This window comes from Eubalaena glacialis, chromosome 11 (genome assembly GCF_028564815.1).
Source record: "Eubalaena glacialis isolate mEubGla1 chromosome 11, mEubGla1.1.hap2.+ XY, whole genome shotgun sequence".
Taxonomy (NCBI): Eukaryota; Metazoa; Chordata; class Mammalia; order Artiodactyla; family Balaenidae; genus Eubalaena; species Eubalaena glacialis.
Window position 1 is genome coordinate 87,932,391 of NC_083726.1, and position 12,052 is coordinate 87,944,442.

Genomic DNA, 12,052 nt, shown 5'->3' on the forward strand with positions numbered 1-12,052 from the left:
TGTGAAGCCATCTGGACCTGGACTTTTGCTTGTTGGAAGTTTTTAAATCACGGTTTCAATTTCATTACTTGTGATTTGTCTGTTCATATTTTCCGTTTCTTCCTGGTTCAGTCTTGGAAGGTGATATCTTTCTAAGAATTTGTCCATTTCTTCCAGTTTGTCCATTTTATTTGCATAGATTTGCTTGTAGTAGTCTCTTAGGATGCTTTGTATTTCTGCGTTGTCTGTTGTAACTTCTCCGTTTTCATTTTTATTTTTATTGATCTGAGTCCTCTCTCTGTTTTTCTTGATGAGTCTGGTTAATGGTATATGAATTTTGTTTATCTTCTCAAAGAAGCAGCTTTTAGTTTTATTGATCTTTGTTATTGCTTTCTTTGTTTCTATTTATTTTATTTCTGCTCTGATCCTTTTGAGTTCTTTCCTTCTACTCACTTTGCAATTTGTTTGTTTTTCTTTCTCTAGTTCTTTGAGGTGTAAGGTTAGATTGTTTATTTGTGATTTTTCTTGTTTCTTGAGGTAGGCTTTTATTGCTATAAACTTCCCTTAGAACGGCTTTTGCTGCATCCCATAGGTTTAGGATCGTCTTGTTTTCTTTGTCATGTGTCTCTAGGTATTTTTTGATTTCCTCTTTGATTTCTTCAGTGATCTCTTGGTTATTTAGTAACGTAGTGTTTAGCCTCCATATGTTTTGTGTTTCTTACGTTTTTTCCCCTGTAATAGATTTCTAATCTCATAGCATTGTGGTCCCAAAAGATAATTGATGTGATTTCAATTTTCTTAAATTTACTGAGGTTTAATTTGTGACCCGTGATGTAATCTATCCTAGAGAATGTTCCATGTGCACTTGAGAAGAAAGTGTAATCTGCTGTTTTGGAATGGAATGTCCTGTAAATATCCATTAAATCTATCTGGTCTATTGTGTCATTTAAAGCTCGAGTTTCCTTATTAATTTTCTGTTTGGATGATCTGTCCATTGGTGTAAGTGAGGTGTTAAACTCCCCCACTATTATGTGTTACTGTCGATTTCCTCTTTTATAGATGTTAGCAGTTGCCTTATGTATTGAAGTGGTCCTATGTTGGGTGCATATACATTTATGACTGTTTTATATATATATATATATATATATGTGGGATTCCCGACATTCTCCAATTACAAACTTGACCTCACAGCACATTTACCGTCACTCTCTGCCTGACTACTGGAGCCTTTGGTGACACACTGGGCCCTTACATGATGACACATTGGACGCCGAGAGTCCTGCATACGGTGAATAGCATTACCCATGTAATGATCTAGGCAGGCCTAGGTGTCTTTGTATCATCCAAATGCCTCGCGGTGTTACCGGTATTTTGGTACGTTTATCTGGCTTCACCCAAGGTCTACCTTCCCGTCATGGAAGAGAGATGACAAGTAGGAGTTTCCAGGAGGTACTTTAGCCACGGGGATTGATTCATTTCAGCTCAGTGACACTCAAAAAGGGAGAGCAACGTTGAACTTAAGAATGGGTCAAACTGTGTCCCCAGGGCTGTTTTAAAGCTGTAGAAAGCGAGCTATACAAGCAAAAAGCAATTAATTCCTCTTCCCACTGCATAGAAATAGCTGATCTCAACAGTCTGTCTCGTGTTATTTCTCTTGGAAGATATCCAAGGAACTGACAGGACAAAACTGTCTCCCAAACACATGAATTCATACATGACGGTCTTAAGCCTAGAAAAAGGCATCGAGGAGTTCAAGCAGTCGATCGACTCAGGGTTCATGGAGACTGCTGCACACCAAACTTTGCTTATGGGAAACACTGGGGCTTACCTTGATGTTAGGGGTCACGTTCACTTTGCACTTTATCTAGGGTGGGCAGTGGCATGAGCTCTGACCAAGCGGTGAAAACCTCCCCACTACTTATGAGAAAACGTGCTTTTATTCACAGAGGCATTCCCAGAAATGAATAAAAGATGGTTAACGTCAGACAGCCTTGAAGTTGTCACTATCTGTCTTTAAAAAGGGAAAAATACTGACTTTTCTAGTCCTCCCAATTACAAAGTAGATCACACAGCACATTTACTTATCTTTTCTGACTAGCTACAAGAGACACTTGGAACAAAGATTGCCCTTGCACGATGAGACCTTTGGGTGCTACGTGTACTGTGAGCAATTAACTGTAGAATCTTCTAAATGCCCTCAGTAGGCCTAGGTGTCTTTGGATGATGTAAATGCTGAGCAGCGCTCAAAGTAAATCTCTGCATTATTTTTGGCTGGACCTAATGTCTGGTTTCCTCTTCAGTTAGAGAGACGTCTGTCATGAGTTCTCAAAATGAATTGGAGACCCGGTGTTTTTACATTGCAGCTCAGGTTTCCTCACTTTGGCACACCCACATTGAAAGAAAGCCTACCAAGAACTGTCTTCCTGAGGTTGTTTGAAAGCTGAGGAATGCAAGCCATTGAATTAAGCAAGCTGCTCCTAGCCCTTCAAACTGAACAGAAAGGGCGGTTCCCAGAGATGTGTTTCCCCGGATGGTGCTAAGATGGCTTTTGGGCCACAGTGTACTTCCACGGGAAAAGTACACACGCGAGAGTCCTAAGCACTGTGAGGAATACTGGAGCTAAAGCAGTCCATTGACTAAGGTTTCCTGGAAACTGTTGCACCCTATCTTTTGTGATGGGAAAATGTGCACCTTACCTCTAAACTAGAGGTCACATTTGGTTGGCACATTAGCTACAGAATGCTGTGGGATGAGCTCCAAGAAAGAAATCGAAAGCACGTGGTTTCTTTACGCAAATCTCACTGTTCCTCGCATAAATATTTGTAGAGTGACGAATAGATGGGCAGTGTGTGTTAGAGACACCTTGGAGGCCAAAACCATGTCGCTTTCCAAAGGGGGAAACGTGGGCTTTCCTGACATTCTCCAGTTACCAATTTGATCCCACAGGTCATTTACAGGCACTCTCTTCCTGACTACTGGAGACATTTGGGACACACTGGGACCTTCCACGATGACACGTTTGAGGCTGGGATTTCTGCGTGTGGTGAATAGCATTATGCATGTAATGACCTATTCAGGCCTAGGAGACTTTGGATCACCCAAATGCCTCGGAGTGTTACCGGTATATAGGTAGTCTTTTTTTTTTTTTTTTTTTTTTTAAGGTAAACCAGCCCAACAGTTTTTATCGATTAATATTCATAATCACACACAGCAGCTTCATTAGATATTTCAATTTTCCTCTTCAGTTTGATTGTGGAGTATTAGCAGAAGCTTTTGCATGTCAAGGTACAGGAAGCAGAGATCACCCTGCACTGCTACCTATATTTTCCAGCTAGAGGTAAAAATTAGTTAAGTGGAAAGGATTATCATATAGATTTTCGCTCTTCCTTTTGAATGTACACAATAAAACAAGAGTGACAGACCTGAAATTACAATCACCAATCAAACCCAAGATAGTTGTTGTCCACATTCATTGGGAAATACAGCACAGAGGACATGGTCTGTGAATTGGGGTGTCATCAAAGAGGAGGTGGTGGAGGTTCATTTCCTATAGTACTCTCTTTTAAATTTAGGTTTTCTAAAGCAACATCTAAAGGCATAATATCTACACAGCCCAAAGCACCAAAATCTGCCAATTCACCCCGTTCATTCTCGTCTGAGGACGAGCTCTCTTCACGAAATAAAGTTGATCGAAGGCGCTCTTGAATAAAGAGGGTGCGGTCTGTGCACTCACTTTCTACGGACTGGTGCACTGTTTCAGACAATTTAGGATCGTTCAACCTTTTTAGAAGAAACTGGGAATTCTGGATAGTTTGCTGACTGCTTTCTGTGTTAGTTGTGTTGTTTGTTTCTGTGGAATGTGTGATTGTAGTGGTGACACTCCTTGTGTTAGTATGCCGGGTTGCGTTGCGTGCAGTGTCCAGTTGTGGCCGTGCTGCCCGGGTGTGCTGCCATTCTAGCTGCAGCTGTATCTGCAGTTGTTGTAACTGAGAAGCGGAAGGGCCAGAGGAATTAAGCTGTCCCCCTGCGGAACGTCTCACTCCTGATAACTGGGATCAAAGCTCACCTATAGGATCAATGGCTTCCCTATTGCTTGGAGAATATGAAGTCCGAGAAGAAGAAAGCCTGCCAGTAGAACTGCTAGTGGAATGAATGTTTGATCTACGTACACCAGGACCTCCCAATCCCCAGCCAAGGTGAAGCATTCATTCTATGTATATGTCGAACACCACTCGATTCATCTAAATCTCTAGGGGCTCTGTGTTCAAGAGTAAGACGAGCTGCAGGGTCATCCGTGACATGATTAGGACTGCCTCCAGGTAATGCTGCAAATACTGTATACATCACTTCTGTTGATGTTTCTGCATGTTCTTGAAGAGATGTCTCCGTATAGCCAATTTTTCCACAATAGGGACAAGTAAAAGCCTGTGGCTGCTCTACAGAGAAAGCTTAGGAACCATAGTACAAATCAACATCTACCCTTGTTAACATGCAGTGCATTGGATGGTCAGTTGTATGCCTTGTTCTTGTTGCACCACTTTCATAACAAGATGCACAAAAATCGTAACCGTTGCATATTAAACACTTATAGCTGTGACCTTGAAAATTTCCCTTGAAACATGCATCACAGCTGACACCGTCATGTCGGGACATCCTATTTCAGAGGGTGGCGGCGGGGGCCCTACCGAGCGCAGGCTGCAGTGTCCCCCGCGGGGTCCTGGTCCTGCACTCGTGGGATGGCCTTCTTCCACTGGAATCCAGGGCTCGGCCGCGGGGACGGGGTGGGCAGCAGAGCGCTACGGCGCCGCGGCAGGAGGAAGCGCGGGCTGGGAATGAGGCCGGGCCTGGACGGGGCCGAGCTCCTCCAGGAGGCGGTCCGACGCCGCGGTTCCGCTGGCACATGCCTTGACTCGGTCACTCTCGGGCCCGCCGGTTCCAGGTTGTGGCGCCGCGCTCCGTAAATCCCGCTCCTCCCTACACCCGGCCCACCAACCGCCACTCTCCCCGGGCTCCAACTTCCGCCTTCTCCTCCTCTTCGTCCTCCTCCTCCACCTCATTCCCCCGCCTGCTCTGCAGCCCCGCCTCTCGCTGGCCGCGTCGGGCCCAGACGCCTGGTGCCCTGGGCGGGAGGGAACTGTGGGAGCGGCGCGGCCGCAGCGACTCGGGGCACGTCATCTGCGCGCACCCACAAGCAGGCAGCGGTCGGGCGCCGGGTGCTGGAGACCGCCCGAAACCGCCCTCGGCCTGGCGGCCGCCCCCTCACTACCACCTCTGTACTGTTTTTCAGGCTGGGCCTAGAGTCGACCTTCCCGCCATGCTACAGTGATGACTGGTATGAGTTCCCAGGATGTACTTTAGTCACAGGGATTGTTTCAGTGGAGTTTAGAGGTCCTCACAAATGGAGAGCCACGTTCAACACAAGACTGGCTAGAACCCTGTCCCCGGGACTGGTTTAAGCTGTAGAAAGGTAGCTATGCAAGCAAGAAAGTAATTAATTGCCCTTCCCTCTGCGTAGAAAGAGTTCATCCTAAAGTCTGTTTCACGTTATGTTGCTTGGAAGATGCACAAGGGACCCACAGGACACACGTTCTCCCTCGGAAGTGAATTCATATGCCACTGTCTTAAATCTCCGAAAAGGCATAGAGGACTTAAAACACTCGATGCACTCAAGGATCCTGGAGGCAGCTGCACACCAAACTTTGCTGATGGGAAACACTGGGGTTTATCTTGAGGCTATGGGTCACATTGACTTCGCAATATAGGTAAGGTGCGCCTTAGGATGAACTCCTAGGAAGCAGTGGAGATCTCTGGCTTCTTATGAGAAAACTCATTTTTCGTCACAGAGTCATTCCTAGAAGTGCAAAAAAGATAGGCAACATCATGCAGCCTTGTGGCCGCCACTATCTAGTTTTCAAACGAGGAAACCACTGCCCTTCCTAGTCTTCCCAATTACAAAATCATTCCACGACATTTTTCCCTATCTCTTCAGAGTAGCTAAAATGACCCTTGGGACACACTTCACCCTTCCACGCAGCAACTTTTGGACTTGGCGTGTTCTGCATCTGCTGCATTGCATAATCGTCTGAATGCCCCCGGTAGACCTAGGTGACATTGGATGTTCCAAATGCGTAGCAATGCTCAGGGTAAATCTCTAGTGTATTTCGGGATGGTCCTACAGTCTAATCGCTGCTTCAAGATGAGAGACATCTGGCATGAATTCCCAAAATGAATTGGAGTCCCGGTGGTTTTTTGCAGTGCAGCTCCACTTTCCTCACTTAGGCAGACCCACATTGAAAGAGAGCCTGCCTAGAACCGTCTTCCTGAGGTTGTTTTTTTGTTTGTTTGTTTGTTTCAAATAGTCACATTAATTTTAATTTTAATTATTTTTTTTGAAGTTTTGAATTTTAAATTTTTTTAATGCAGCAGGATTATATTAGTTATCCAGTTTATACATATGTGTGTATATATGTCAATGTCAGTCTCTCAATTCATCACACCACCTCCACCCTCGTGCCACTTTCCCCTCCTTTTGTCCATACTTTTTTCCTGTACATCTGTGTCACTATTTCTGCCCTGCAAACCCGTTCTTCTGTACCATTTTTCTAGGTTCCACATACATGTGTTAATATACCATAATTGTTTTTCTCTTTCTGGCTTACTTCACTCTGTATGACAGTCTCTAGATCCATCCACTTGTCTACAAATGACACAATTTCGTTCTTGTTAAGGCTGAGTAATATCCCATTGTACATATGTACCACATCTTCTTTAACTATTCGTCTGTTGATGGGCATTTAGGTTGCTTCCATGACCTGGCTATTGTAAGTAGTGCTGCAAGGAATACTGGGGTGCATGTGTCTTTTTGAATTATGGTATTCTCAGGTTATATGCCCACTAGTGGTATTGCTGGGTCATATGGTAATTCTATTTTTAGTCTTTTAAGGAAGCTCCATACTGTTCTCCATAGTGGCTGTATCAATTTACATTCCAACCAACAGTGCAAGAGGGTTCCCTTTTCTCCACACCCTCTCCATCATTTGTTGTTTGTAGATTTTCTGATGATACCCATTGTAACTGGTGTGAGGTGATACCTCATTGTAGTTTTGATTTGCTTTTCTCTAATAATTAGTGATGTTGAGCAGCTTTTCATGTGCTTATTGGCCATTTGTATGTCTTTTTTCGAGAAATGTCTACTTAGCTCTTCTGCCCATTTTTCGATTGGGTGGTTTTTTTTTAATTTTTGAATTTTATTTTATATATTTTTTTTATACAGCAGGTTCTTATTAGTCATCAATTGTATACACATCTGTGTATACATGTCAACCCTAATTGCCCAATTGATCACACCCCCACTCCCACCCCACCACTGCTTTCCCCACTTGGTGTCTGTACATTTGTTCCCTACATCTTTGTCTCAATATCTGCCCTGCTAAGTGGTTCATCTGTACCATTTTTCTAGGTTCCACATATATGCCTTAATATACGATATTTGTTTTTCTCTTTCTGACTTACTTCACTCTGTATGACAGTCTCTAGATCCATTAATCTTTTCATGGGCATTTAGGTTGCTTCCATGACCTGGCTATTGTAAATAGTGCTGCAATGAACTTTGGGGTGCATGTGTCTTTTTGAATTATGGTTCTCTGGGTATATGCCCAGTAGTTGGATTGCTGGGTCATATGGTAATTCTATTTTTAGGTCTTTAAGGAACCTCCGTATTGTTCTCCATAGTGGCGCTATCAATTTACATTCCCACCAACAGTGCAAGAGGGTTCCCTTTTCTCCACACCCTCTCCAGCATTTGTTGTTTGTAGATTTTCTGATGATGCCCATTGTAAGTGGTGTGAGGTGATACCTCATTGTAGTTTCGATTTGCTTTTCTCTAACAATTAGTGGTGTTGGGCAGCTTTTCATGTGCTTCTTGGCCATCTGTATGTCTTCTTTCAAAAAATGTGTATTTAGCTCTTCTGCCCATTTTTTGCTGGGGTGGTTTTCTTTTTTTTTTTTACTATTGAGCTGCATGAGCTTTTTATATGTTTTGGAGATTAATCCTTTGTCCTCTGATTCATTTGAAATATTTTCTCCCATTCTGAGGGTTGTCTTTTCCTCTTGTTTATGGTTTCCTTTGCTGTGCAAAAGCTTTTATGTTTCATTCGGTCCCATTTGTTTATTTTTGTTTTATTTCCATTACTCTAGGCAGTGGATCAAAAAAGATCTTGCTGTGATTTATGTCAAAGAGTGTTCCTCCTACGTTTTCCTCTAAGACTTTTATATTGCCCAGTCTGACATTTAGGTCTCTAATCCATTTTGAGTTTATTTTTGGGTATGGTGTTATGGAGTGTTCTAATTTCCTTCTTTTACATGTAGCTGTCCAGTTTTCCCAGCACCACTTATTGAAGAGACTGTCTTTTCTCTATTGTATATCCTTGCCTACTCTGTCATAGATTAGTTGACTACAGGTGCGTTTGTTTATCTCTGGGCTTTCCATCCTGTTCCGTTGATCTCTATTTCTGTTTTTCTGCCAGTACCATATTGCCTTGATTACTGTAGCTTTGTAGTATAGTCTGAAGTCAGGGAGTCTGATTCCTCCAACTCCATTTTTTTCCCACAAGCCTGCTTTGGCTATTTGGGGTCTTTTGTGTCTCCATAGAAATTTTAAGATTTTTTTGTTCTACTTCTGTATAAAATGTCATTGGTAATTTGATAGGGATTGCATTGAATCTTTAGATTGCTGTGGGTAGTATACTCATTTTCACAATATTGATTCTTCCAATCCAAAAATATGGTATATCTCTCCATCTGTTGGTATCATCTTTAATTTCTTTCATCAGTGTCTTATAGTTTTCAGCATAGTTGCCTCCCTATGTAGGTTTCTTCCTAGGTAATTTTTTGTTGTTGTTGCAATGGTAAATGGGAGTGTTTCCTTAATTTCTCTTTCAGATTTTTCATCATTAGTATATAGGAATGCAAGAGATTTCTATGCATTAAACTTGTATCCTTCAACTTTACCAGATTTATTGATTAGCTCTAGTAGTTTTCTGGTGGCATCTTTAGGATTCTCTATGTATAGTATCATGTCGTCTGCAAACAGTGACAGTTTTGCTTCTTCTTTCCCAATTTGTATTCTGTATATTTCTTTTTCTTCTCTGATGGCCGTGGCTAGGACTTCGAAAACTATGTTGAATAATAGTGGTGAGAGTGCACACCCTTGTCTTGTTCCTGATCTGAGAGGAAATTCTTTCAGTTTTTCACCTTTGAGAATGATGTTTGCTTTGGGTTTTTCATATACGGCCTTTATGATGTTGAGGTAGGTTTCCTCTATGCCCACTCTCTGGAGAGTTTTTATCATAAATGGGTGTTGAAAAGTCAAAAGCTTTTTCTACATCTATTGTGATGATCATATGGTGTTTCTTCTTCAATTTGCTAATTTGGTGTATCACATTGATTGATTTGTGTATATTGAAGAATCCTTGCATCCCTGGGATAAATCCCACTTGACATGGTGTATAATTCTATTAATGTGTTGTTGGATTCTGTTTGCCAGTATTTGGTTGAGGATTTTTGCATGTATATTCAAGAGTGATATTGGTCTGTAATTTCCTTTTTTTGTAGTATCTTTGCCTGGTTTTGGTATCAGGGTGATGGTGGCCTCATAGAATGAGTTTGGGAGTCTTCCTTCCTCCGCAAATTTTTGGAAGAGTTTGAGAAGGATGGGTGTTAGCTCTTCTCTAAATGTTTGATAGAAGTCACCTGTGAAGCCATCTGGACCTGGACTTTTGCTTGTTGGAAGTTTTTAAATCACAGTTTCAATTTCATTACTTGTGATTTGTCTGTTCATATTTTCCGTTTCTTCCTGGTTCAGTCTTGGAAGGTGATATCTTTCTAAGAATTTGTCCATTTCTTCCAGTTTGTCCATTTTATTTGCATAGATTTGCTTGTAGTAGTCTCTTAGGATGCTTTGTATTTCTGCGTTGTCTGTTGTAACTTCTCCGTTTTCATTTTTATTTTTATTGATCTGAGTCCTCTCTCTGTTTTTCTTGATGAGTCTGGTTAATGGTATATGAATTTTGTTTATCTTCTCAAAGAAGCAGCTTTTAGTTTTATTGATCTTTGTTATTGCTTTCTTTGTTTCTATTTATTTTATTTCTGCTCTGATCTTTTTGATTTCTTTCCTTCTACTCACTTTGAAATTTGTTTGTTTTTCTTTCTCTAGTTCTTTGAGGTGTAAGGTTAGATTGTTTATTTGTGATTTTTCTTGTTTCTTGAGGTAGGCTTTTATTGCTATAAACTTCCCTTAGAACGGCTTTTGCTGCATCCCATAGGTTTAGGATCGTCTTGTTTTCTTTGTCATGTGTCTCTAGGTATTTTTTGATTTCCTCTTTGATTTCTTCAGTGATCTCTTGGTTATTTAGTAACGTAGTGTTTAGCCTCCATATGTTTTGTGTTTCTTACGTTTTTTCCCCTGTAATAGATTTCTAATCTCATAGCATTGTGGTCCCAAAAGATAATTGATGTGATTTCAATTTTCTTAAATTTACTGAGGTTTAATTTGTGACCCGTGATGTAATCTATCCTAGAGAATGTTCCATGTGCACTTGAGAAGAAAGTGTAATCTGCTGTTTTGGAATGGAATGTCCTGTAAATATCCATTAAATCTATCTGGTCTATTGTGTCATTTAAAGCTCGAGTTTCCTTATTAATTTTCTGTTTGGATGATCTGTCCATTGGTGTAAGTGAGGTGTTAAACTCCCCCACTATTATGTGTTACTGTCGATTTCCTCTTTTACAGATGTTAGCAGTTGCCTTATGTATTGAAGTGGTCCTATGTTGGGTGCATATACATTTATGACTGTTTTATATATATATATATGTGGGATTCCCGACATTCTCCAATTACAAACTTGACCTCACAGCACATTTACCGTCACTCTCTGCCTGACTACTGGAGCCTTTGGTGACACACTGGGCCCTTACATGATGACACATTGGACGCCGAGAGTCCTGCATACGGTGAATAGCATTACCCATGTAATGATCTAGGCAGGCCTAGGTGTCTTTGTATCATCCAAATGCCTCGCGGTGTTACCGGTATTTTGGTACGTTTATCTGGCTTCACCCAAGGTCTACCTTCCCGTCATGGAAGAGAGATGACAAGTAGGAGTTTCCAGGAGGTACTTTAGCCACGGGGATTGATTCATTTCAGCTCAGTGACACTCAAAAAGGGAGAGCAACGTTGAACTTAAGAATGGGTCAAACTGTGTCCCCAGGGCTGTTTTAAAGCTGTAGAAAGCGAGCTATACAAGCAAAAAGCAATTAATTCCTCTTCCCACTGCATAGAAATAGCTGATCTCAACAGTCTGTCTCGTGTTATTTCTCTTGGAAGATATCCAAGGAACTGACAGGACAAAACTGTCTCCCAAACACATGAATTCATACATGACGGTCTTAAGCCTAGAAAAAGGCATCGAGGAGTTCAAGCAGTCGATCGACTCAGGGTTCATGGAGACTGCTGCACACCAAACTTTGCTTATGGGAAACACTGGGGCTTACCTTGATGTTAGGGGTCACGTTCACTTTGCACTTTATCTAGGGTGGGCAGTGGCATGAGCTCTGACCAAGCGGTGAAAACCTCCCCACTACTTATGAGAAAACGTGCTTTTATTCACAGAGGCATTCCCAGAAATGAATAAAAGATGGTTAACGTCAGACAGCCTTGAAGTTGTCACTATCTGTCTTTAAAAAGGGAAAAATACTGACTTTTCTAGTCCTCCCAATTACAAAGTAGATCACACAGCACATTTACTTATCTTTTCTGACTAGCTACAAGAGACACTTGGAACAAAGATTGCCCTTGCACGATGAGACCTTTGGGTGCTACGTGTACTGTGAGCAATTAACTGTAGAATCTTCTAAATGCCCTCAGTAGGCCTAGGTGTCTTTGGATGATGTAAATGCTGAGCAGCGCTCAAAGTAAATCTCTGCATTATTTTTGGCTGGACCTAATGTCTGGTTTCCTCTTCAGTTAGAGAGACGTCTGTCATGAGTTCTCAAAATGAATTGGAGACCCGGTGTT

General features: G+C 41.7%; 1 pseudogene; it reads right to left on the reverse strand.

The window, feature by feature from the left end:
• Positions 1-3,497: 3,497 nt before the first annotated feature.
• On the reverse strand, positions 3,498-4,632 carry LOC133101248 (E3 ubiquitin-protein ligase KCMF1-like; annotated as a pseudogene).
• Positions 4,633-12,052: the final 7,420 nt, after the last annotated feature.